The 23,880-nt window shown below is 39.7% G+C and overlaps 2 pseudogenes; both read right to left on the bottom strand.

The window, feature by feature from the left end:
* Nucleotides 1–7,290: 7,290 nt before the first annotated feature.
* On the bottom strand, nucleotides 7,291–10,464 carry LOC118818489 (annotated as a pseudogene).
* Nucleotides 10,465–18,999: 8,535 nt separating this feature from the next.
* On the bottom strand, nucleotides 19,000–22,371 carry LOC118818487 (annotated as a pseudogene).
* Between the last annotated feature and the right edge of the window lie 1,509 nt (nucleotides 22,372–23,880).

The following is a 23,880-nucleotide window of genomic DNA, read 5'->3' as shown; positions in this document are numbered from 1 at the left end:
TGGTCAGGTGAACCATCTGAAAAGCCAGCAGTTGATGACTGGGTGAAAAGGAGTGAGGAGGTTTGGAACTCAGCACATGTATGGCTCCAAATGGCTATCCACCAGCAGGAAAATTTACGCAGATGCAGCAACACACCCACTTTCAGTCCAGGTCAAAAGATATGGCTCTCCACATGGGATTTAAAGCTATGACTGCCCTGCAAAAAGCTGAGTCCTAGGTATATTTGTCCTTTTTCTGTTTTGCGAAGAATTAACCTTGTCACCTACCGTCTTGAATTACCCTTGCATTACCGTATCTCACATCTTTCCATGTCTCTCTCCTGAAGCCTGTCTCCCTTACAGGTGATGTGCTGACCTCTGACAGTGAACACCCCCACCAACTGGAAATGCTTATACTGTCTGTTCCCTCTTGAATTCTCACGGTACCACATCTGGTGGATTGGGAAGGCTACGACCCTGACGAACGCTGTTGGGTCCCTGCGGATGATATCCTTGACCCTTATCACCGAATTCCACAGGACCCATCCAGATCACCCGGCCCCTCGCCCCAGGGGTCGTCCTTGTCGCAGGTCTGATGCAGCCGTCTGGGGGGGGTTCTGTCAGGTGTAATATCTGCCTTTGTCACCAGAGGTCAGCCTCACCTGAGTACTGACTTGCTTCCTAGTAAAAGAGCATGTCATAATGCATGCAGCCTCCAAGGCAAAATAGGCCTGTGGAAGTATAACTCCATTTCCAAAAAGTTGGGACACTGTGCAAAATGTAAATGAAAACAAAATGCAATTATGTGCAAATCATTTAAATCCTGTATTTCACTGACAATAGTACAAAGACTCAAATGTTGGAACTGAGAAATTGTATTGTTTTTGAAAAATATATGCCCATTTTGAATTTAATGCACATTGGGACAGAGTAGTAATCACTGCATGGACTCAGGAACACTTCTGAAAATTTTTCTGTAAAAAATAGCTTGTCGCTGCATCAATAAATGCAAGTTATAACTCTAAAATGCAAAGAGGAAACAGTATATAAACAGGATCCAGAAACACCGCTGCCTTCTCTGGGCTTAAGCTCATTTAAAATGGACTGAGGGGAAGTGAAAAAGAGGTGGTCTGACAAATCCATCCATCCATCCATCATCTAAACCGCTTATCCTTCTGGGTCGCGGTGGGGTGCTGGAGCCTATCCCAGCTGTCATTGGGCGGAAGGCAGGATACACCCTGGACAGGTCGCCAGTCCATCGCAGGGCAGACAGACAGACATACACATTCACACACTCACTCACACCTAGGGGCAATTCAGCATGTCCAATTGGCCTGACGGCATGTCTTTGGACTGTACCCGGAGGACACCCACGCAGACACGGGGAGAACATGCAAACTCCACACAGAAATGACCCTGGTCGCCCGGCCGGGAATCGAACCCAGGCCATTCTTGCTGTGAGGCGACAGCGCTACCCACTGCGCCACCGTGCCGCCCGTCTGACAAATCAACATTTGAAATTCTTTTTGGAGATCATGGACCACTCAGCTTGTTATCAGTGCACAGTTCAAAAGCCAGTATTCATGGTGGTATAGGGGTGACATGTACATCTGTGAAGCCACCATTAATGCTGAACAATATATACATGTTTTGGCAACATATGCTGCATCCAGACTACATCTTTTTCAGGGAAGGTCTTGCTTATTTCAGCAAGACAATGTAAAACCACATTCTGCATGTATTACAACAGCATTTTTCTGTATTGAAAATAACTGCAGACAGGCTAAACTGGCCTGCCTGCAGTCCAGACCTGCTACAACTGATAACTTTTGGTGCATTATGACATGAAAAATACGACAAATGAGCCCCTGAACTGTTGAACAGCTGAAATCCTATATCAAACAACAATGGGAAAACATTTCACTTTCAAAACTACAGCAATTGGTCTCTTCAGCTCCCAAAGCACTTTGAGAGTGTTGTTAAAAGAAGGGGTGATGAAACACAATGCTAAACATGCCCCTGTCCCAACTTTTTCGGAAGGTGCTGTTGACATCAAATTCAAAATGGGCATATATTTTTCAAAAAAAACAATCAAATTTCTAAGTTTAAACATTTGATATGTTGTTTTTGTAGTATTGTTTACATGATTTGCCTATCATTGCATTGTATTTTTGTTTACATTCTGCACAGCATCCCAACTTTTTTGGAAATGGGGTTGTATAAACTTAAGGAAATGTTTGGTGCAAATATAAAAATAAGTCTAGAACAGCCCTGTCTGATACAGTACATTTTTTTGGCAAACTCAGGGTCGAGTTTCAGATACAACTGAAGCTGTGTTTTAGAAGTCCAAGGTAGCGTTGACCTCTGCCCTGTACTGGGGTCTGTGCCAGTTTTTATGGTTGTCCTGTGTTGTCATGGGGGCATTAGGCATCATCAATCAGCTCATGGGGCAAGTTCTCATAGTTCTATTTTTTATGACTGAATTGGTCCAAATCTCTCACAGACTGTGGCTTACTAAAGGTTGAATATGTCAAACTGACTGGTTTTTCTTATTCAAATACATTCATAGGTATTTAACACATTGTGGAGGACTTAATTAAACAAAGTGTGTTGTTTCTAACCCAAAGTCCCAGCAACTCACCCACATGTATTGTTCGGAAAGCAGATTAATTGGTGTGGTTGTAAATTATCATGAAGCCAACAATCACAAAAACAATTGCACCTATGGTAGCTGATCCATCCACCATTTTTACTGAATTGTGTCCTGAGCTTTGTGTTTTCTCTATATTTCATATGGCAAATGGATTTTGATCAGTGCTTTTGCATGAAGATTATCAACCATGGCTAGCTTTACTGTAGGTTCCCAACAAGGGCTTCATAACCCTATTACTATTTATCATCAAGACCTATGTAAACAGCCTCATCTGATGTTCCAACAATGGCTAGTACGGTTCTACAATTTATACTTACATTTATTACTTACATTCATTAGAACACAAAGCATTTTTTAAAAATAGGCCCGACAATAATCAACACTCTGCTAGGTATTTATGAGAGCTGGTGTCACAGGCTCAGGAGTGAATTTTGCCTGACTGTTGTGCCACGATACGTGCTATGAGTTTGAGCTAAATGATGACAATTTAAAAGCTTTCCATACTATTAAAACTACATTATGCGGTGCCCCAGCTTTAGGCCTAGTGAATATGGAACTACCGTTCACCTTGAATGTTTCAGAATCTCTAGGGTTTGTGTCTATCTGTTGAACTCACAATCATGGTGACAAAGAGAGGTCTATGTTTTGTCACTCTGCTAAAATAGACGAGGTAGCGCTTGGAATGCCACCTTGCCTCAAAGCAATCCAGGCAACTGATCTGTGTGTTTTAGCTGTTGCTCCTATTGTTATGGATCAGTTTCTCACTGAAATGTCCAACCTGGGTTTCCTCTTTGCTCTTAAATGGCAGGATTGTTTGCAGTGACAGCATAAAGGTGGGGTAACTGGCTTGCTGGTTTTAACTCCCCCTAATATAGTGATCAAAGGGTCACCTCTAAATGTTATTTGCAGTCATGTGGTGTAATTGGAATTTGATTCAGCTGATCATGACTGTGAAACACTGGTTTCTAGGTCTGTGCAAAGTATGTATGCTAAAACGCCTTTGTCAAATGCTGATGTTATTTACAAATGTTTCTTCCTGCGTCCTTAATGACAGATAATGCACATCCTCTGGTTGGGAGATGCTCTGAGGAGGATCTGTGATGTGTAGGTCACAGGGGTTAACTTTAGAGTAAAGATTCCCTAATTTCCCATTTGGGACTAGCGCTCCATGACTTCCACCAAAGGCCAGGACCCATAGTAGGTAGGGAAAGAAGGTATCCATTACAAAGGTTAAAAGTTGCATTAGGGTATACAACATGGTTTGCGTAATAAGAATATGATACTGCCGCTGTGTCTTTGTGTTTTGTTTTTAGGACATGCCAGAGCAGACCTGAGACAGTGACGACCGAACAGGATATCAGATTGGTTCCTGATTGGTGGGCGAAGAAACTAACATTAAAGCCTATCTAGCTCCCTGGACTTTGCTTTATAGGTTGTGTGGACACATCAACGCTTGTTCCCTCTGTTTTGGAGAAAAAGCGTTACCTCTATTGAAACACAAAACAAGAATAGAAGATGGCTGCCGCTGTAGCAAGCTGCATAAAAAACCTTTTCATAACTAAGAATGAAAACACCAGTACTAATAGACATTATTTATTTTTGCCTCAAATTACTTTAGGTGTTTAATGACTAAACTACACCAGTGTAGGCATTCCTTATAAACATAGAAACACTTGAATGAAAGAGGCCCATCTTTAGGACGTTTAGAAAGGGGGAAATACTGTAAGAAGAAAAGGATAGATTGATTAAGATATGAGAACATACATGTTATGGTATGTTCTAAGGGGGGAATGAAGAAATGTACTGTTATGCGATGTGTTTAGTGCTGTGTTATATGTCAGTATATTCAGTATTGTGTGTGCCTGTACTGTGAGTGTATTTAGGACAGCTTTCTACAAGATTTTGGAGTGTGTCTGTGGCAATTTTTGCCTATTCATCCAGAAGAGCATTTTTGAGATCAGGCACTGATATAGACAAGAGGGCCTGGCTTGGAGTTTTTGTTCTGGTTCATCTCAAAGGTATTTGATGGGGTTGAGGTCAGCCATCACCAAACTCACCTTTATGGACCTTGCTTGTATACTGGTGTATAACCATGCTGTATCAGGAAAGGGTCTTCCCCAAGCTGTTCCTACAAAGCTGGAAGCATAAAATTGTCCAAAATGTTATGCTCAAACACTGAGATTTCCCTTCACTGGAACTAAAGGGCCTAGGCCAACTCTGGAAAAACAACCCCATAGCATTATCCCACCTCCACCAAACTTTAGAGTTGGCACAATGCAGTCAGGCAGGTAACATTCTCCTGGCATTCGCCAAACCCAGACTCGTCCAACAGACTGCCAGATAAAGAAGCGTGATTTGTCACTCCACAGAATACTTTTCCACTGCTCCAAAGTTGAGTGGTGGCGTGTTTTTACACCCCCCCACCCCCGGTCGTCCTCTTTCTCTTTTCCCTTTAACTCTCATTGTGGTCTTTGCCAACTAATCGATTTTTCTCAGAATATATCGAAATTGAGATGGCTTCATTTTGGTTATTTTGGCCTCGAATGAGAAGTGAGGCTTTTTTATTCGCAAATCCATCCATTTGTTTTCTTTGCAATCCAGGATACTCTTACAAGTCTTCAGCAACACCACAGTTCGCATCTCTTTTAGGTTTATCATGCTTGTTTACTGTCCACCTTTTACATCCATAAACCACCACAGAGAAGCCATAGCCTAGACAATTCTAATTTTTGTAGAGACAAATTGTAGCATTTGAAGATCACGTACAATTCCTTTGTCCTTGTTCTGCTGAGTGTCAATCTGTGTTTCATTTCTTAAGTGCTAGATCCTCTGTTGTTATTAATTGATCTAAGTAGGCAAAATCTGTCCACCATGTCCACATCTTCTCCATTATTGGTAAAGTTAGCAGTTATTCTTGTTGTGATAACTAGTTTTCTTCCTGTTGAGCTGAAGTCCCATATCTTCACTCTGTTCTTTAACCTTCAAACTTCATTATAAGGACTTTCAGGTATTCCAGATTAAGAAGTGCTGTGTCGTCTGTATATCAGAGGTAATTGATGTTTCTTCATTTTGATAATATCTATCTATCTGTTCATTTTCTGTCCTAACTGTGACTTCTTGCTCAATATAGAGATTTTTCTTAAGAATGACAAAATGCTCAGGTATTGTTGTTTTTCTGAGAATATTCCATAATTTGATGTGGTCAGTGCAGTCGAAGGCTTTCTTGACTTTCTTACTAATGCCTTGACTTTCTTTTATCCAGCATACATCCACAATTATATTTCTTATTTCTCTGCTTTCCTAAATCGTGCTTCCTTACCTGGCAGTTCTGTTTCAACGTAAAGCTGTAGTCTGTATTGAATGATCTTAAACGTAATTTTTCTGGTGTGTATGAGGGAAATTGTATGATAGTTTGCACACTCTTTCTTTTCTCCTTACTTTGGTATTGGGATATATACTGACTTCTTCCAATCTGCCAGCCATTAAACTGTTTTCCAGATTCATTGGCATAATTTGGTAAGAACTTTAATTGAAGTCTCTTGAAAGATTTCTGTTGCAGTGTTATTGGTTCCTGAGCCTATCCCAAAACATTGCAAATCCCAGTCACCAGCAGTATATTTTGTTTGCAGGTCTTGTGAATTGCAGAGTCAGAGTGACAAATAATCTACAAAGGAATTTAACCCTATAAATGAACAAAATAATAATTTGGGAATTTTTAAAAATTTAAAACAAAGCAAAGATAGGACATGTAAATTGATAAATAAGTGTTTCAGATTCTGTACCGTTTCTAAGTCACTATTCAAATATAAGCACATTTATGACATTGACCACATTAAGGCCTTTGTACAAAAAGTTATGATTTTTATTTTTAGTCTCATCTCTTCCATGACTTCATGCTTTTGCTCTTAGGGTGTCCATTACATTTTGAGAGATGTGATGTGAAATGTGTCATTATAGACAAACTTACAAATTTAGAATTGTTCACAGTGGTGATGATAGGAACCAGACTTCCAAAGCATTTAATGCCTCTAAATGCTACTTCCCAGAAAGCTATTGCCTTTAAATGACTTCTAATATGTGAATTGATGCCTGAGAAATTGTTTGACTATATTTTTTATATAATTTTAGTCATTGTAAGGCAAATAGTACCCAAACAATTTTTTTCTCAAATTTATGAATATTACAATCAACATAACGTATAACAAAATTAAAAAAAAACAAAAAAAAAAACTTTGCTGAAATATTCACATCAAACCACTCTTATAGATTTTGTTCACTTCTCAAAGATTGAATTGTGAAGATTTTGTTTTAATTGTTGGTATTCCACATTGAGGTTGGAATGTAAACAACTTAAGGTTACAGTTGTAAGGCTCATGTGCTTTATGTAAATCCATATTAATAATGAATATGTAGGTTACTTAACTGGCACTTTACTCATAATTTGTTTCTTAGTGTTCATTTCTGGTTTCAGTATGATTATGTAACACTTTGGGAGAAAGATACAGAATAACAAACCAAAGCTTGAAGCCAAAATGGCAAATATCTCCACAGCTACAGTGAACTTTCCAGGAGAGCTGACATAAGCTGGGATAAATGTGATCCAAACAGCACAGAATATGAGCATGCTGAATGTGATGAACTTGGCTTCATTAAATTTATCAGGCAGCTTCCGAGCCAGAAAGGCTAAAACAAAACACAAAAGAGCCAAGAGTCCAATATAACCCAGCACAGCCCAGAAACCTACTGCTGAACCTAACTGACATTCTAGAATGATCTTTTCCTTGTAGTGCTTTAGATTTTTGAAGGGGAAAGGAGGGGATGTTGTTAACCAAAGAATACAAATTAGGACCTGTATGAGTGTGAAAGCGAGAACACTGAGTCTCTGCTGTGGAGGCCCAAACCATTTCATGACATTACTGCCTGGAAGTGTAGCTCTGAAGGCCATTAACACCACTATTGTTTTCCCCAGAACACAGGAGATGCAGAGGACGAAGGTGATCCCAAACACTGTGTGACGCAGCACACAGGACCACTCAGAGGGCCGACCAATGAAAGTAAGTGAACAGAGGAAACACAGAGCCAGTGAGAAGAGCAATAAGAAACTCAGCTCTGAATTGTTGGCTTTGACAATTGGGGTATTTTTATATCTGAAGAATATAATTGCTATATTATTGTCAAAAATGTACCAATAATTGAAACAGCTGTCAGCAGAATTCCCATAGTTTCCTCATATGACAAGAATTCAATTTCCTTCTTTACACATTCATTCCTGTGTGGATTTGACCAGTAGTCTTGGTAGCATTGTTCACATTTGATAGAGTCTGTCAGAGAGAAATAAATAACATAAATAACAACAACGTTAGATGCACAGGAAAAGTAATTGAAGGAATGCATTACATATGATATTGTCATTGTTTCTTATTTCTTAAAACATTGAGAAACATTTCAGCTTAACTGAGGTTTTCACAAATATTCTATAATGTATTCAAGTAACTTTAGTGATACAAGAAATACTGTTTTCATTTTTCGTGGATGTTTGTACCTGTCATATTACTGATCTCTCCTTCAGCACATGGTATACAGTCAAAGCAGCAGATAGGCTTTCCTTTCTGCACAGCCTTCCTGGTGCCTGGAGGGCAGCTCTCACTGCACACAGACACCGGCACCTATGATCAAAATAAATGTACAGTAATGTGAAAAATATTTAGTTCTACATATTATACAAGCTTTCTTTGAAATATGCATGCTTGATGGAGACCAAAGTGCAGTTTTAACCTTGTACCTGATTTGTATTTTGTGCCCACACAATTGAAGCCATTTTTACTGATAATCGATTGTGAGCAGGAAAAGACGAGTCATAAAATCCAACAGTGACAAACTCATTGTGATCTTCAATAGTTTTGCCAATTTATTATTTCATATTTAGCCACAGGGTCACCATTTTTATCAAAATAAACCTCTTCACCATCTTTAGTTTCAAAGCGTACCCTTTTGAGATGTTCTGCAAACTGACAAAATAGAATAAAATATACGTTACAACATTTGAAAGAGCTTAACACTTACTTCTCCATAAAAGTCTAGCATTTTAACTGAGTTAGTGCTACATGCATGTGTCAAATCTATGAAACTTTAAGATGCTTAAACATCATTTGAACTTACAGTGAGAGGATCAGGCTGCTTCTTTGTAGGACATGTTTGCGTGCAGCCCAGAAGGCCATGCAGTGTATGGGCAACAGCATATACTCCTTTATACACATTGCTAAAAATAGGCATCAGAGTCATGTCTGTGAATTCATTTTCCATTTCAGATAGTTTCTCCTGTCCTGTACACACTGTTCTATTTTCTACATCATTCTGCATTGTATGTTTGCACTTAAACAAAGCTTCCCAGAATTCAGTAAAAATGGCACTGCCTGCAGATTTCAGTGGATTTATATCCAGAATGAATTCCTTCAGACCTGTCACTGTTGTTTTGGGTATAGCTAGCCCTATGGCTCCTTGCAGTATTTTGTGCTTATCCAGTCTTGCTACAGTGGAATCAGAGATCCAGCCTTCAGTTCCCACCCACTGGTATCCAGCAATGTTGTGCTCATAAAATTCATTCAGCAAAATCTCCAAGTCCCAATAAGTGACAAATACCACAATCACTCGAGAAGTAGAGCTTTTGATCTGCTGGATTATTCTCAGCACTTTTTCTTTTGAGTAGGTTTTAAAAAATGGAAGGGAATATTCTAAGCAAATGCCCAACTGTTCAGCAGCTTCAGTAAATGTTGCCATCCCTCCATTACCATAATCATCATCTCTTCTTATTGCCCCCACCCATGTCCAGCCAAACTGTTTAACCATTTCTGCCAGTGCTCTGCTCTGGTAGTAATCACTGGGAATAGTGCGCAGAAATGAGGGATATTTACTTTTGTCACTAAGACACTCACAAGTGGAATAGTGACTGATCTATAAACATATTCACACAGGTATGTCAGGGATTGTATTCTGTCACATTTTTTATGCCAGATATTATTTACATTGTAAAAAATGGTAATGTTCTGAAAGCATTTTACTACTTTTTAATGTTTATATTATTTTTGTAGTTATAATATTGACAAAAAATGCATAAATGCTTACTAAGGGAATGCTGAAAGGTCCAACACTCTTTGCAATAGCCATTGATACTGGTGATTGTGTCTCGCCAATTATGGCTTGCACCTGGGCTGGCTTTGTGCATTGCTCATTCAAGGCTGAGTTCTCGTTCCCATTAACAAGTGCCATAGCCATTCTGACCCCCATAGCCGTGGAAGTGCATGTGTCATAGATCTTGTAACCCAGTGAAACAGCAGGGAGTAAAGAGGAACTGTTGTTGATCTCTTCTATTGCAAAAATCAAGGACTGTGAAAACTGGAAGGTCCTAAAATCAACACTGGATTAGAAAAAAAAATGATATACACAGACATGTGTAAGATGAGATGTAGAAGCTTAACTATTACTGTATTTTCATACAATCTAATCTGGTAATGTAATGTGATTTTAAATTATATTTATTCATTCAGTGTATGATAGTCTCAGTTTGTCTTGCTGCTTACCTCATGCATTTCAGTGGTGATGGTTTGACCATATAGGACATGTCTGTGAATTCCCAAGTCCTGTGGAAGGGGAAAATCCCTCCAACTATGAAATCACCATCCTTTGAAAGTTGTGGGTATGCAGGCTCTCCTTGCAGGCTACAGAATGTTCCATTTGTGCTGGAAAAATTAATGATGGCCATCACCACATGCAAGAGAGTAAAGATAGACTCCATTCACCTTTTCAGATATAGTTGAGTAGAGATAATGATTGAATGTGTGCAAGGTCTGATGTTTCGGCTGGTTGGACAGGAAGGGTTTGTAGTATTTATACAGATAGAAATGCAAATCCTCTATGTTAATGTTACACTGTTGGGCCACAGTGAAAGGAGGTGTGACTTTCCGATATGAGCATCAGTAATCTGAAAGAATTAAGCCTCACTGTCTCTTTTACATTGTGTTTCTTGCTTTCTTGTTTCCTATTGTGCATTTTTTGAACTGTCATTGTTTTACATTTGAATTCCCTATTTTTCAATGGTGATACTTTAAAAAAATCTAATATTTATTATTTTGTTATAGTTATTTTCCTGACATAAACAATTTTCCTGATATGTCCAAATGACCAACTGATCCCTCTGAAAGTAAAATAAATGAGTAGGCAACTGACTAAATTGTGTTGCTTTATCAGGTAAAACATATGACAATCAGTACTCAGTGGTATACAGTGGAAATAAAATTTCAGTTGTGATTGTGCCTTGGACCTTGCATTGGCTTTCTCATTTAGCTGCTTATGTTTGTTAATCAGAGTGGTCTCTATTGGCTGTTATTTTTTTCCTGCAAAAGCCTGTATACCAACCTTGCATACCAGCTCTAATGTGGTCAGCTTCTCCACACCATCTTTCAGCTTGTGAGGCATGACAAATTTTATACTGAACAACCAGCACCCAGTATTGTATAGTATCTTTATTGAACGTTAATTAAACAGTCAAGATCATTGACTAAAAAGATTGTAAACCTATAGCAAGTCTTTTTTTAAAACCTCAAAAAAAATCAGTTGTCACAGAACACTTTGTTATCTAAGGATGTAGAAAGTCAGTGTAAAGGAAAAAAATGGAAACAACTGATAGTGTGACTAAGTGAGTGATTTCAGGTTCTTACAGTTTTACTCTAATTATGTTCTGACTCCTCCAGGACATGACAAACCATATGCGTTGATTTCTCCTACTGCTTCCCATACAGCATTACTAAGTGGTAATACTAGGGGCTGTAGCAGGTTGCAAATGCAAAGAGGCTATATTTGGGACATTCCAATACTCAGTGTCCATACAACAAGTAGGACCCAAAACACAAGCAGGCAATAGCTTAGGCAGATTCATATTAACAACACACAAAGCAACGATAAAATCAGAAAACTACAAAAGAAACGGACTCAGAAATCTTGGAAACTTTGCAAACACAGAGGTCAAACAAAAGGGCATTTATGAGGCAGTTATCACTTATGTCCAAGATCACTTGCAGGTGTGCATGTGGGAGGAGCCAAGGGGAGTCCAAGTTGAATCTCCACTGAGGGGGGAGATCACATGACAAGCAACCCTTAAGGCGAGGCTTCTGAAGCACATGACTGAGGGTGGGCCCGAACCATGAGGAGACACGGCCACAACTGGTAAAAAGTCCAGAAAGGAGTTAATCACCTGGGTAATGGGAACAGGGCAGGACATGCAATGTGGACTGGCTGAGTGGGCCACTGGGAAGGCTGCTGAGGATCGATCCTAAAAGCCGTCACTTGACCAGCTTAGGAAGCAATAAGAGGAGCTGCACACGGAGCCAGTGCTGAATCAGGACAGGGAACTGGCACAGGAGCTTCACAGGGAACCAGCACTAGAAGAGGAGCAGCTCAGGAAATCGGCACTGGATTAGGATGGAGAACCGGCACAAGAGCCGCACACAAAATCAGCACTAGAGGAGTAGCAGCTCTGGATCTTGCAACAAATCAGGATAGGGAACCAGCACAGGAGCTACCTGAAGAACCAGAACTGGAGCCACCTGAAGGACTGTAACAGGAGCCTTGTGTGGAGCTGGCATTAGAGCACTGTGTGGAGACATCCAGGGTGCAGGAACAGGAACCATCCGCAGCACAGGAACTGGAGCAGCCCAGGGAGTAGGAACTGAAGAGGACCTGATAGCAGGAACTGTGGCGGCTGTGGTAGCTGGAACAATGGAGTCTGCTCTAGTTGTACTAGGCATCGATGGGCCAGTGCTCTCTGTAGCACTGGGTGGAGCCTCACAGGCAGGCATCGACATGCCAGCGCCCTCCATAACCCTGGCTGGAGTCTAGAGGACAGACATCAAGCCAGTGCTCTCTGTAGCACTGGGTGGAGTCTTGTAACCTCATAGGCATTCTATTGGGCTCTGGGCAATGCTCTGGAACCCAGTGCACATTAAATTAGCAAACAATGCAAAATAGAAGGATTTTCTTCTTCTATAGTGATCTCAGATTTTGGACCCCGATGCATATAATCAGGAAGATGTAAAAGAAAAAAAACATTTAATAAAATATATTTTAAAAGCATATAAAGATTTTGTCAAAAAGTCTATGTAATTAGCAAGGTGTGAAAATAACAATGTGATGTAAAATACGATGTTGCCCTTTGAATGCCAGTTTGGGTTTCCTACGCCCATGTTCACTGAAGAGGAGTGTGAGGTTGGGGTCCCTTCTGCAGAGCATTTTGTGCCGCATTGCCGGAGGGCATGGCAGAAGGTCCATGCTTCCTTCCTGACCACCATCGAGGCCAGGAAGCAGTTGGCAGACTGTAAGAGGTGCCCAGCACCCACCTTCCAGCTGGGCCAGCAGGTCTGGCTCTCGGCCAAGGATCTCACACTGCACGTTGAGTCGAAGAAGCTGGCACCTAGATATGTGGAGCCATTTAAAGTTGACTGGTGCATTAACTCAGTCACCCACTGGATACGCCTTCCACCCTCCATGCATGTTCACCCCACATTTCATGTGTCACACCTCAGGCCGTTCCTTTGTGGGACTCGGCCCCCACCACTGCATCTCATTGCTGGCTCCCTGGCCTGCAAGGTCTGTCGCCTCCTGGACTCCTGCCATGTGTGGGGTAGCGTTCAGTACCTGGTAGACTGGGAGAGCTACGGGCCCGAGGAATGGTCTTGGGTTCTGGCACGCCAAATCTTGGACCCAGAACATATTAGTGAGTTCCGGCGGGCACGTGCTGCTGGCCTGGGGACTTCTGGGGCCGTCCCTAGGAGGGGGAGTCCTGTAAAGGCCCAGCCTGTGCCGCCAGCTGCCAGCAGAGGGCGACGGCAGCAAGGTGCCACTAGCACAGGGAACTCCTATTCCCAGAAGCCCTTGGGCCCAACCTGGCACACTTGTGGACTCCTCTATTTAAGGCTGTGGCAAACAGCAGCCCTTTGTCACACCTTTGTAGGGTGAGTATTTAAACAAAAAGAAAAGGAAAAAGAAAAGAAAAAAGGAAAGCAAAAAGAAAAGAAAACAAAAAGAAAAAAAAGTAAAGAGCGCTGGTAAAAATAAAGAGAAAAATTGCCCCAAAACTACTTAAAAGCCCAAAAAGAAGGCTTAAACAAGGAACGGCTTCAGGCCATACAAAAGTGTTTCCTCTACAAAGAGCAAACAGACGAAGCATAAAGCTGACATTCTTCTCATAATCATAGAGGAAGTGTCTTTTGTTTTCTGATTATCTTTTATTTCACTTTTTCTATGTCAGCCTTTGTTTGAGCATGCTCCTTTCAGTGTCCCCTTTGTTTGCTGTTTCCCGCTGTTTTTTTATTCCCATTCATTGAGGTGTTTTTCTTGTTTTCACCTGTGAAGTACATTTGACAACCGTGTCTATGTTAGCGAGACTGCTCCTCAGGTTTTTCACGTCTGACTGGGAATCTCTTGGTGGGCATTTATGCCATTGAATTCCACATGCTGGAAGAAGAGATTGGGCGGAACGTGGAGGCATTGATGGCTATCAGCAGAGGTTTTCTGAGGAATGGAAGGATGAGCTGGCTATTAATGCTCCCCCCTCATCTGTTGAAGATCTATACGAGCTGACCCTCAGGCTGGACAGTCGCCTTTTGGAGCACTGTCAGGACTAAAAGGCTGATGATGCCACACATCCTCCTGAGGGACACACTGGCCCTTGCCCTGCCTTCACCCTCCCTCTGTCACCTCTTTGAACTGCTTGAGTCCTGAGAACAGCCCATGCAGTTGGGCAGTATCTGTATTTCCTGGCAAGAATGGAACACCTGTATACAGGAGGGCAGACACCTCTACTATGGGTGCTCGTCTCACTTCCATTCTGACTGCCCCAAGCTGCCAGTAAAAGGCAAGATCCTTCACAGGAAGGGGGACCTGTGATAGACCCTGCCCTTTTTGCCAGCAGTCAGGCATTTTTTTAGATGCTACCATCTCTTGGAGGCATCAGCAATAGTGCAAAAGCTTTTTTTTTTTATTTCAGTACAGCTGGTCACTTTTGACACCTGGTTCACATACAGGAGCAGATATCACTGCTCCTGAGCTACAGGTCATCTTAGATTTCCCTTGGCTGCAGCGACATAGTCTCTAGATTGATTTCCTGACCATCACACCCTCTGGTTACTATGAGTACCTGATAATGCCCTTCGGGTCAATGAACACTGCAGATATCTTCCAGCAATTCATCAACAAGGTCCTCAGGGAGGCCTTTAACCACTATGTGTTCAACTTTGATGATGATTTTAATTATAGAAAGACATTACATAAGCACATAGCCCATGTTAGGTGAGTTTTCTGTCTACTTTTGGACAGTCACCTCTACATGAAACTCAATCTCTGTTTTATACAACATCTGTGTCCTGAGTTTGTTGGGCCCAAAAGCAGTCTGCATTTTGATCCAGACATAATTAAGAAAGTCTTGAAATGTCCGTGCTATACCTCACTCCAGCTGATCTAGTGCTTCCTAGGTTTTTATAAACTTTGGGCATTTGAGAACATCACTGTTGCCTGATGTACACTTCATTCCTCCAGTTGCTCATCTCCAGCCTACATATTTAGGATACAAAGTACCTCAGCATGCACCAGACCAGATGGGCTTCATTCTTCAACCAGTTTGACTTTCAACTAGGCACATATAACTTAAAACCTGATGCCTAGCACACAGATCCTGGCCCTGCTGTAAGACCTAAATTTCAGACATTCTCCAACAGGATCCTGACCCTGGAAGAGGTCCCTCATGTAAACTTTATGTGCCCCCATCTGGTTGGACCCAGGCCCTACAGTGAGGTCTTACATCCTCATTCTCAGAACACCCAGAGGTGACCAGGACTCTTGGCTAAATATGCCCATAATACATTGTGGGATCACTCTCCGCATATGTACCCAGAGAAACCCAAAGGTTATTGTGGGGGTTTCCGCAGCTGGGCATCTTGTCCATCCCTGTGACCATGTCCGGCAGACAGTATGAGCCACTATTTGGGCTACCTCAGACACTTGGAAAAGGACCACTAACTGAAGAAGGCAATTGAGGTCCACATTCTATGCGGCAAAGTGATTCTGGCTCTACACAAAGGTCTTGTCTTCTTGTCTTTGATCCTGATCTCTGTCCGCTTTTCTAGTTCCATGTAAATCATTCCAACTTTCCATGTCTCACATTTTAAGCTGGTATTCTGTAGCCCCTTTGAGAAAGCTCTGATTTCCCAGTTCTGAGCATAATTGCCAGCTCCCCGGCTTAAGCTTAAACACTTTTTATTTTGCAATGTCAAGCCAATATCTTATGTCACAACTACAAGTTTTGTCTACACTGTCAGGGTTAAATACAACATATGTATAAAGTATATTGTAGAAGTATATTGTATATATGTATATTGTATAAACTGTAAAATCATCTTCAGAGGTGTTGTGTCCCCTTTTCAACAGTAATTCTTATGTCCCCTCAAAATCATTCAGAGTTATGGGTTTTGTTATAGAATTCATTTCTTTCCTTACCGTTTTCACATCAGACATCCTTTTTAATTTAATTTATTTATTTATAAATGGTTTGTTTATCTGTGAAGACTTACTGATTTAGTTGAATAAAATATAACAGGTGGACAAGAACAGGATAGGGACAAAACATATTTACATTTTTCATTAAGACTGTGACCATAATAAATATCTATGCTTATATTCGACAGTGGAGGCTTTGGTTGTGTTAGTAAGTGACCAAATTTGTCTGTGTTTTGGTCATGCTCACTACTTAAGTGCCCTTATTACAATGTGATGAGTAACATGAGATAAAATTAACCTTGTAGCAGGCCATGTGTCAACCTGGGCACAAGAGGGACATTGGAGACAGAGTTGAAGGTTATAGCAGCCATTTTAGCTTTATTGTCATGGCAAACAAACAAACAACTCAAAACCAAAGCTGGCCACTTTTCAGTGGCTTCAAAGACAGACCTTTCAGTCCTTTTCTCAAAACCAAAACCTTTATAGCTCCTCAGTCTTTTCTGCTGCTCAACTCTCTCTCTCTCTGCTCTTTTAAAAGGCATGCTAAATTGCGTGCAGGTGTGAGTGTGTGAGCTGAGAGAGACAGGGAGCTCGTTGCTCCACCTCCCTATCGCTGATCCTGCTCCCCAGCTCGGCTGTCTGGGTTGAACATGAGGTGTAGTCTAGGGGTCTCGCTGCATAACAGGAGGCGGAACCTGGGCGGCCTTCGTGGTTTTCGTGGCCATAGTTGTCCTCTCCCGCTCTCTGGCGGCTGACGTCCTTCTCCCGCTGTCACTCATGTTCCTCAGCGGTGTTCAGTATTTGTGCCCAGACGTGCATGCATCCATCAAGTCATGGCACAATGACATATACACACACACACATTTTCGAAGCCACTTATCCTTCTGGGTCATGGGGGGAGCTGGAGCCTATCCTAGCAGTCATTGGGCGGAAGGCAGGATACACCGCAGGGCAGACAGACTGACATACACATGCACACACTCTCAAATTGCCTAAAGACAATTTAGCATGTCCAATTGGCCTGACTGCATGTGTTTTGGACTGGAAAACCACACAGACAGGGGGAGAACATGCAAACTCCAGGCCCAAGGATCCTGGTCGCCCGCCCGGGAATCGAACCCAGAGTCTTTGCTATTAGGCGACAGCACTACCCAATTAAGACGTTAAAAAAATTGAAACAAATTGAAAAAAAAGTGAAACAAACTCATACTTGGTTTAAATTGCTTGAAATTTTTGCTTGATATTTTTATGAAAATGGCACAATGGAAAATCAAAATGGCTACATTATTAAAAATTTCTTTAAAAACATATTTTTTTTCATGTAAACATAAACATTCCCATTTATCCATAATAATAATGTGTTCATTCATTGTAAAACTTTAATTGCTTCACAAAGTTTATGTGAATTTGACTATGCTGGTCATCAAAAGAACATTATATCAATATTGACTCATAAAACAACTTAAATTTTTTTATTATAGTACTATAGTAGATTTATAATTTATTACATTTTGAATGTGTTAAAAATAGTTTTTGCTTTTGTAATAGCTGATTTCATTTTTCCAGTTGTAGCTGCTATATGGTAAGTAGGTGGAAAAAAAGTTGAGATACATTTTGTGCATGTTACAACTGTTCTTCTGGGAAAAAGAAAAAAAAAAAACTTTAATGAAACATTTCTAAAGCATATAATATTTTGACCAAAAAAAATCTAGAATGGTTGCCAAAGGCCTGAGACCACATTGAAAATCTGGGATTTCATTCATTTAAACCTGTTTAAAAAACAAATGCATAATACACAAAACCAAGCAAAGCTATGACTGATAAAGGATGAATAAAAAAAGAGAAAGAAATATTGAAGATTCTGCAAGATGTCTATCAATATTCTTTGTACAAAAAGGTCTGACATTTATTTCAGTCTCATCTCTTCCATTGTAGCTTGTTTTCTGAAGGGCTGTAGGTAGATTTGATCTGCTTATCAGAGTTCATGACAGCTTGAGTGCACACTGGCATTAAAGCCAAAGGGGGCATACAAAATTCTGAGAAATTCTCAATGTGGTGTTAAACTAATTTGTAATGAAAGAAAAAAAATGAGAAAACAATGAAAGATAGAAGAATTTTCACTCGTATTTTTACACCTCATTGCATGTAATCAATAAGATTTGATAAAAAGAAAGAAGAACAAAAGTAATTTAGAGCAATCTGATTTGAAACGCATCGTTTAAGACAAACATGCCAGTTGACAATTGTTCACAGTGGTGGAGAGCAAAAAGACTCCATAAGTGTTTAATGCTCCCAAAAGCTACCTCATAGAAAGCTATTGCATGAAACAGTTTCTAATACATTGCTTGATGCCTGTGACATTATTTCACTATTGTTTTAAATTAAAGTTTGACCTCAAACATATATTTTGTTTTATGCATTCATAGATGTACATGCAGGGCATTGTAAGGCAAAAAAGTCCCCTTTTTATTAAAGATTTACCACTTTTGTCAGATTTACCACTATTAATGGTGTGTTTAGAAAAACTCAGAAGACGTGTAAAATCAGTGGTCATTTTGAATAGCAAATTAAATGGCTATATGTATGTTGTGACACCTGGTAATAAAAAATCAGTAAGTTTCTCTAAAATGTTCAGATCAAACCTCTCTCATTGATTCTTTTTACATCTCAGAGATTCAGTTATGCTAGTTTTATTAAAAGGTCCTATTCCGTTTTGAGATGTTTTAAAATGTTAAATGATTTAATGTTGACTTCTTATAAACTAATAATAGAATTGCCAGGGTCATGTGCTTTATATTAAGGTATACTAGTTGTGAAGATTTAGCTCACTTAACTGGTGTTTTATTCATAATTTGTTTTTTCGTGTTCTGCTCTGGTTTCATTATGATTATGTAACACTTTGGAAAAAAGATACAGAATAACAAACCAAAGCTTGAGGCCAAAATGGCAAATATCTCCACAGCTACAGTGAACTTTCCAGGAGAGCTGACATAAGCTGGGATGAAGGTGATCCAAACTGCACAGAATATGAGCATGCTGAATGTGATGAACTTGGCTTCATTAAACTTATCAGGCAGTTTCCGAGCCAAAAAAGCTAAAACAAAACAAAGTACAGCCAAGAGTCCAATATAACCCAGCACAGCCCAGAAACCTACTGCTGAACCTAACTGACATTCTAAGATGATCTTTTCCTTGTAGTGCTTTAGATTTTTGAAGGGGAAAGGAGGAGATGTTGTTAACCAAAGCAAACAAATAAGGACCTGTATGAGAGTGAAAGCAAGAACACTGAGTCTCTGCTGTGGAGGCCCAAACCATTTCATGACATTACTGCCTGGAAGTGTAGCTCTGAAGGCCATTAACACCACTATTGTTTTCCCCAGAACACAGGAGATGCAGAGGACGAAGGTGATCCCAAATGCTGTGTGACGCAGCACACAAGACCACTCAGAGGGCTGACCAATGAAAGTAAGTGAACAGAGGAAACACAGAGCCAGTGAGAAGAGCAATAAGAAACTCAGCTCTGAATTATTGGCTTTGACAATTGGGGTATTTTTATGTCTGAAAAATATGATTGCTATTGTTGTTGTCAGAAATGTACCAATAATTGAAAAAGCTGTTAGCAAAATTCCCATCGTGTCCTCATACGACAAGAATTCAGTTTCCTTCTTTACACATTCATTCCTGTGTTGATTTGACCAGGAGTCTTGAAAGCATTGTTCACATTTAATTGAGTCTGTCAGAGAGAAATATATTACATAAATAACAAAAAAAAAGAAAAAGTCAGATGCAGAGGGACAGTAACTGAAGGAATGTATTTTATATAGTGTTGCATTAGTCTTCTATGTCCTGAAACATGGAGAAAAGCTTATGTACTGGAAATATTTCAGATTTATTCTACAATAGAATAATACATATAATAAAATAGAATCACACATATTCTACAGTATTTTTTGATTAGCTGTAGTACCAACAATGCTGTATTTCAACTCTGTGTTGTCTTATACCTGTAATGTTACTGATCTCTCCTTCAGCACATGGTATACAATCAAAGCAGCAGATAGGTTTTCCTTTCTGCACAGCCTTCCTGGTGCCTGGAGGGCAGCTCTCACTGCACACAGACACCGGCATCTATGAACAAAGCAAATGTTTAATAACGTAAAAGAATATATAATTTAGACATATTTACAAACTTGATATAACATATACATGCTTTGTTGAGACTAACAGTTCTATTCCTGTACCTGGCTTGTATTTTGTGCCCACACAATAGACGGCATTTGTACTGCTAATCGATTGTGAGCAGGAAAAGAAGAGTCATAATATCCAACAGTGACAAACTCATGGTGATCTTCAATAGTTTGCAAGTTTATTATTTCATATTTAGATGGAGGGTCACCATTTTTGTCAAAAGTAAACCTCTTCACCTTCTTTGGTTTTAAAGTGCACTCTTTTGAGATGTTCTAGAAACTGAACAAATAGAACAAAATTTAAGTTACGACGTGAAAAAGCTTAACACATACTTCTCAATAAAAGTGTGATTTTTCAGGCTTAGTGCTACACACATATATAGAAGCTTAAAATTTCAAGATCCATGCTTAAATAGTCTTTTAACTTACAGTGAGAGGATCAGGGCTGCTTCTTTGTAGGACATGTTTGCGTGCAACCCAGAAGGTCATGCAGTGTATGGGCAATAGCATATACAGCTTTATAAGCATTATTGAAGATGGGCATCATGGTCATGTCTGTGAATTCATTGTCCATTTCAGACAGTTTCTCCTGTCCTGTGCACAATGTTGTTTCTTTTGAGTCATTCTGCACTGTATGTTTGCAATTAAACAAAGCCTCCCAGAATTCAGTAAAGATGGCACTGCCTGCAGATTTCAGTGGATTTATATCCAAAATGAAGTCTTTCAGACCTGTCACGTTTTTTTTGGGGTATAGCTAGCCCTATGGCTCCTTGCAGTATTTTGTGCTTATCCATTCTGGCTACAGTTGAATCAGCGATCCAAGCTCCAGTTCCCACCCACTGGTATCCAGTAATATTGTGCTCATGAAAGTATATCGAGCAAAATCTCCAAGTCCCAATAAGTGACATATGCCACAATCACTCGAGAAGTAGAGCTTTTGATCTGCTGGATTATTCTCAGCACTTCTTCTTGTGAATATGTTGTAAAAAATGGAAGGGAATATTCTAAGCATATGCCTAGCTTTTCAGCAGCTTCAGTAAATCTAGCCATCCCACTGTTACCATAATCATCATCTCTTCTGATTGCACCCACCCACGTCCAGCCAAACTGCTTCATCATCTCTGCCAGTGCTCTGCTCTGGTAGTAATCACTGGGAACAGTGCGCAAAAATGAGGGATATATTCTTTTATCACTGAGACACTCACATTTGGCCTCATGACTGATCTAAAAACAGATTCACACAAGTCTGTAGGATTATGTTCAATTATATTCTTTATGCCAGATAAGCATTGTATTTAAAATGAAAGGTAAGTTTAGAAATCATTTTACCTAAGGGTAATAATACTGATAAAAATTGATTAAATGCTTACTAAGGGAATGCTGAAAGGTCCAACAGTCTTTGCGATAGCCATTGACACTGATGAGTATATCTCGCCAATTATGGCTTGTGCCTGTGCTGGCTTTGTGCAGGGCTCATCCAATATTGAGTTCTCATTTCCATTAATAAGTGCCATAGCCATTTTAACCCCCATAGCCCTGGAACTGCATGTGTCATAGATCTTGTAGCCCAATGAGACTCCAGGGAGTAAAGAAGAACTGTTGTTGATCTCTTCTATTGCAAAAATCACAGACTGTGAAAACTGCATTGCTCTGAAATCAAGACTGGATTAGGAAAAAAAGACATACACAGATGTTTTAAGGATAACATGCTGAACTGTAATTACTACTGTATAAGTGCTGAAAATAGTACCTATTTATTCAATGTATGAAAATCTCGCCTTGTCTTTGTGCTTACCTCACACATTTCAGTGGAGATGGTTTGACCATATAGGACACTTCTGCGATTTCCCAAGTCCTGTGAAAGGGGACAATCCCTCCAACTATAATATCACCATCCTTTGAAAGTTGTGGATAAACAGGTTCTCCTTGCAGGCTACAAAAAGTCCCATTTGTTCTGAAAAAATTGATGATGACCATCACTACATGCAAGAGATTAAAGACAGACTCCATCCACCTATTCAACATCTGAGTAGGGATAATGATTCAGTGTGTGCAACGACAGATTGCTGGTTGGACAGCAAGGTTTTGTGGTACTTATACAGAAATGCAGATCCTCTATGGTAATGTTACACTGATGATTCACAGTCAAAGGAGGTGTGGCTTTCAAATGGTTGCAGCACTAATGTGAAAGAGGCTGACCTCACTGTCTTTTACAGCTTATTTTACCTTTGTTTTGTTTTTGTTGCTTTCCTGTTGCTTTTATGCATTTTAGTTAAAAACTGTATTTTTTTTTAATTCATGATTTTTCATTGTTGATACTTTAAGAATCTCTATGCAGTCCTTTTTTTAATTATCTTATGCTTATTTGCAAGACCAACAATTTTAAGGAATTAAAGGAAAATAAATGATTACTTAAATGACTAATTTTTTTTTCTCTACTGCTAAAAACAAACGACAGTGAAATAAGTTTTGTATGTTCGGAAATTTATTTTGTTATGATTGTGCCATGGAGTTTGTTCTGGCTTTCTCACTTAACTGCATGATTTTAATAAGCAGAGTGCTTTTTTAAGGCCATATTGAGCTTTATTTCTTCTTGCTGAATTTGCATGTCAGCTCCAGATAATGAAGAATGTAAACAAAACTGAATGTGTGTCTTAGTGATTAATTCCAGTTTGTTGCTGCTTTACTGGAATTATCTTGTCTACTCTGTTGTTTGACGAGCCATGTGCTTTGGTCACTCCTACTGCCTCCCACGCATCACTACTAGCCTTCTGTGCTGAGCTGTTTTTCTGGATAAACACTTGTCTCAGATTCTCTCCTGTCCAGTGAGCTCAGCTTGTTTAGAATTTCTCCAGAGCTCCAATAATTTGACCCATGCATTATTCAAAATATTTAGATGTATTTTTGTTACAATCAAAAGAAGTAGCATTACTGTGTGGAGAGGGAAAAAACATGCTGGCATCTAAAGGCCGTGTGCTGCTGCACGTCACCTTATAACACCTGAAATAGTACTTCAAAAGTCAGAAACGTTGAGTTGGATTTTGCAGGATTTTTATATGATTTTCCGTATTCATGTCATTAAGCATTGCCTCAGAACCTCTGGCTCTCTTAAATGCACAATGAACATTAGACTGGTGAACATATTTACTTTCATGATTAGAAGACACGACCTTCACCAAGTTTTGACTGAGTTCTCTTTGAATACTCTTTCACTACACTGTTCCAATTACACATTTCCTCAGGACAGGCATTCTAATCACCGTACCTTTCTTAGTGCGGCTTTTTCAGAGAATTGAGTGTCTTTATTTTTTCAACACTACCAAACACTTAGGAAAGAAACATATGATTTTTCTTGTAAATCAAATTATTCTTGTTCAAAATCTAAGACTGTGATTGTCAAAATTAAACTAAATAAAGAAAGGTAATGTCAGATGTTTTTGAAAATCATTTTGTTAGATTAAGTTAAGAATAAATATGCTAATTTGCATATTATTATAAAAGCACCTTTATTAAGACTTT

This window comes from Colossoma macropomum, unplaced genomic scaffold (assembly GCF_904425465.1).
Source record: "Colossoma macropomum unplaced genomic scaffold, Colossoma_macropomum, whole genome shotgun sequence".
Lineage (NCBI taxonomy): Eukaryota > Metazoa > Chordata > Actinopteri > Characiformes > Serrasalmidae > Colossoma > Colossoma macropomum.
Note: the sequence above shows the minus strand (reverse complement) of the source record. Positions and strands in the feature narration are given on the sequence as shown.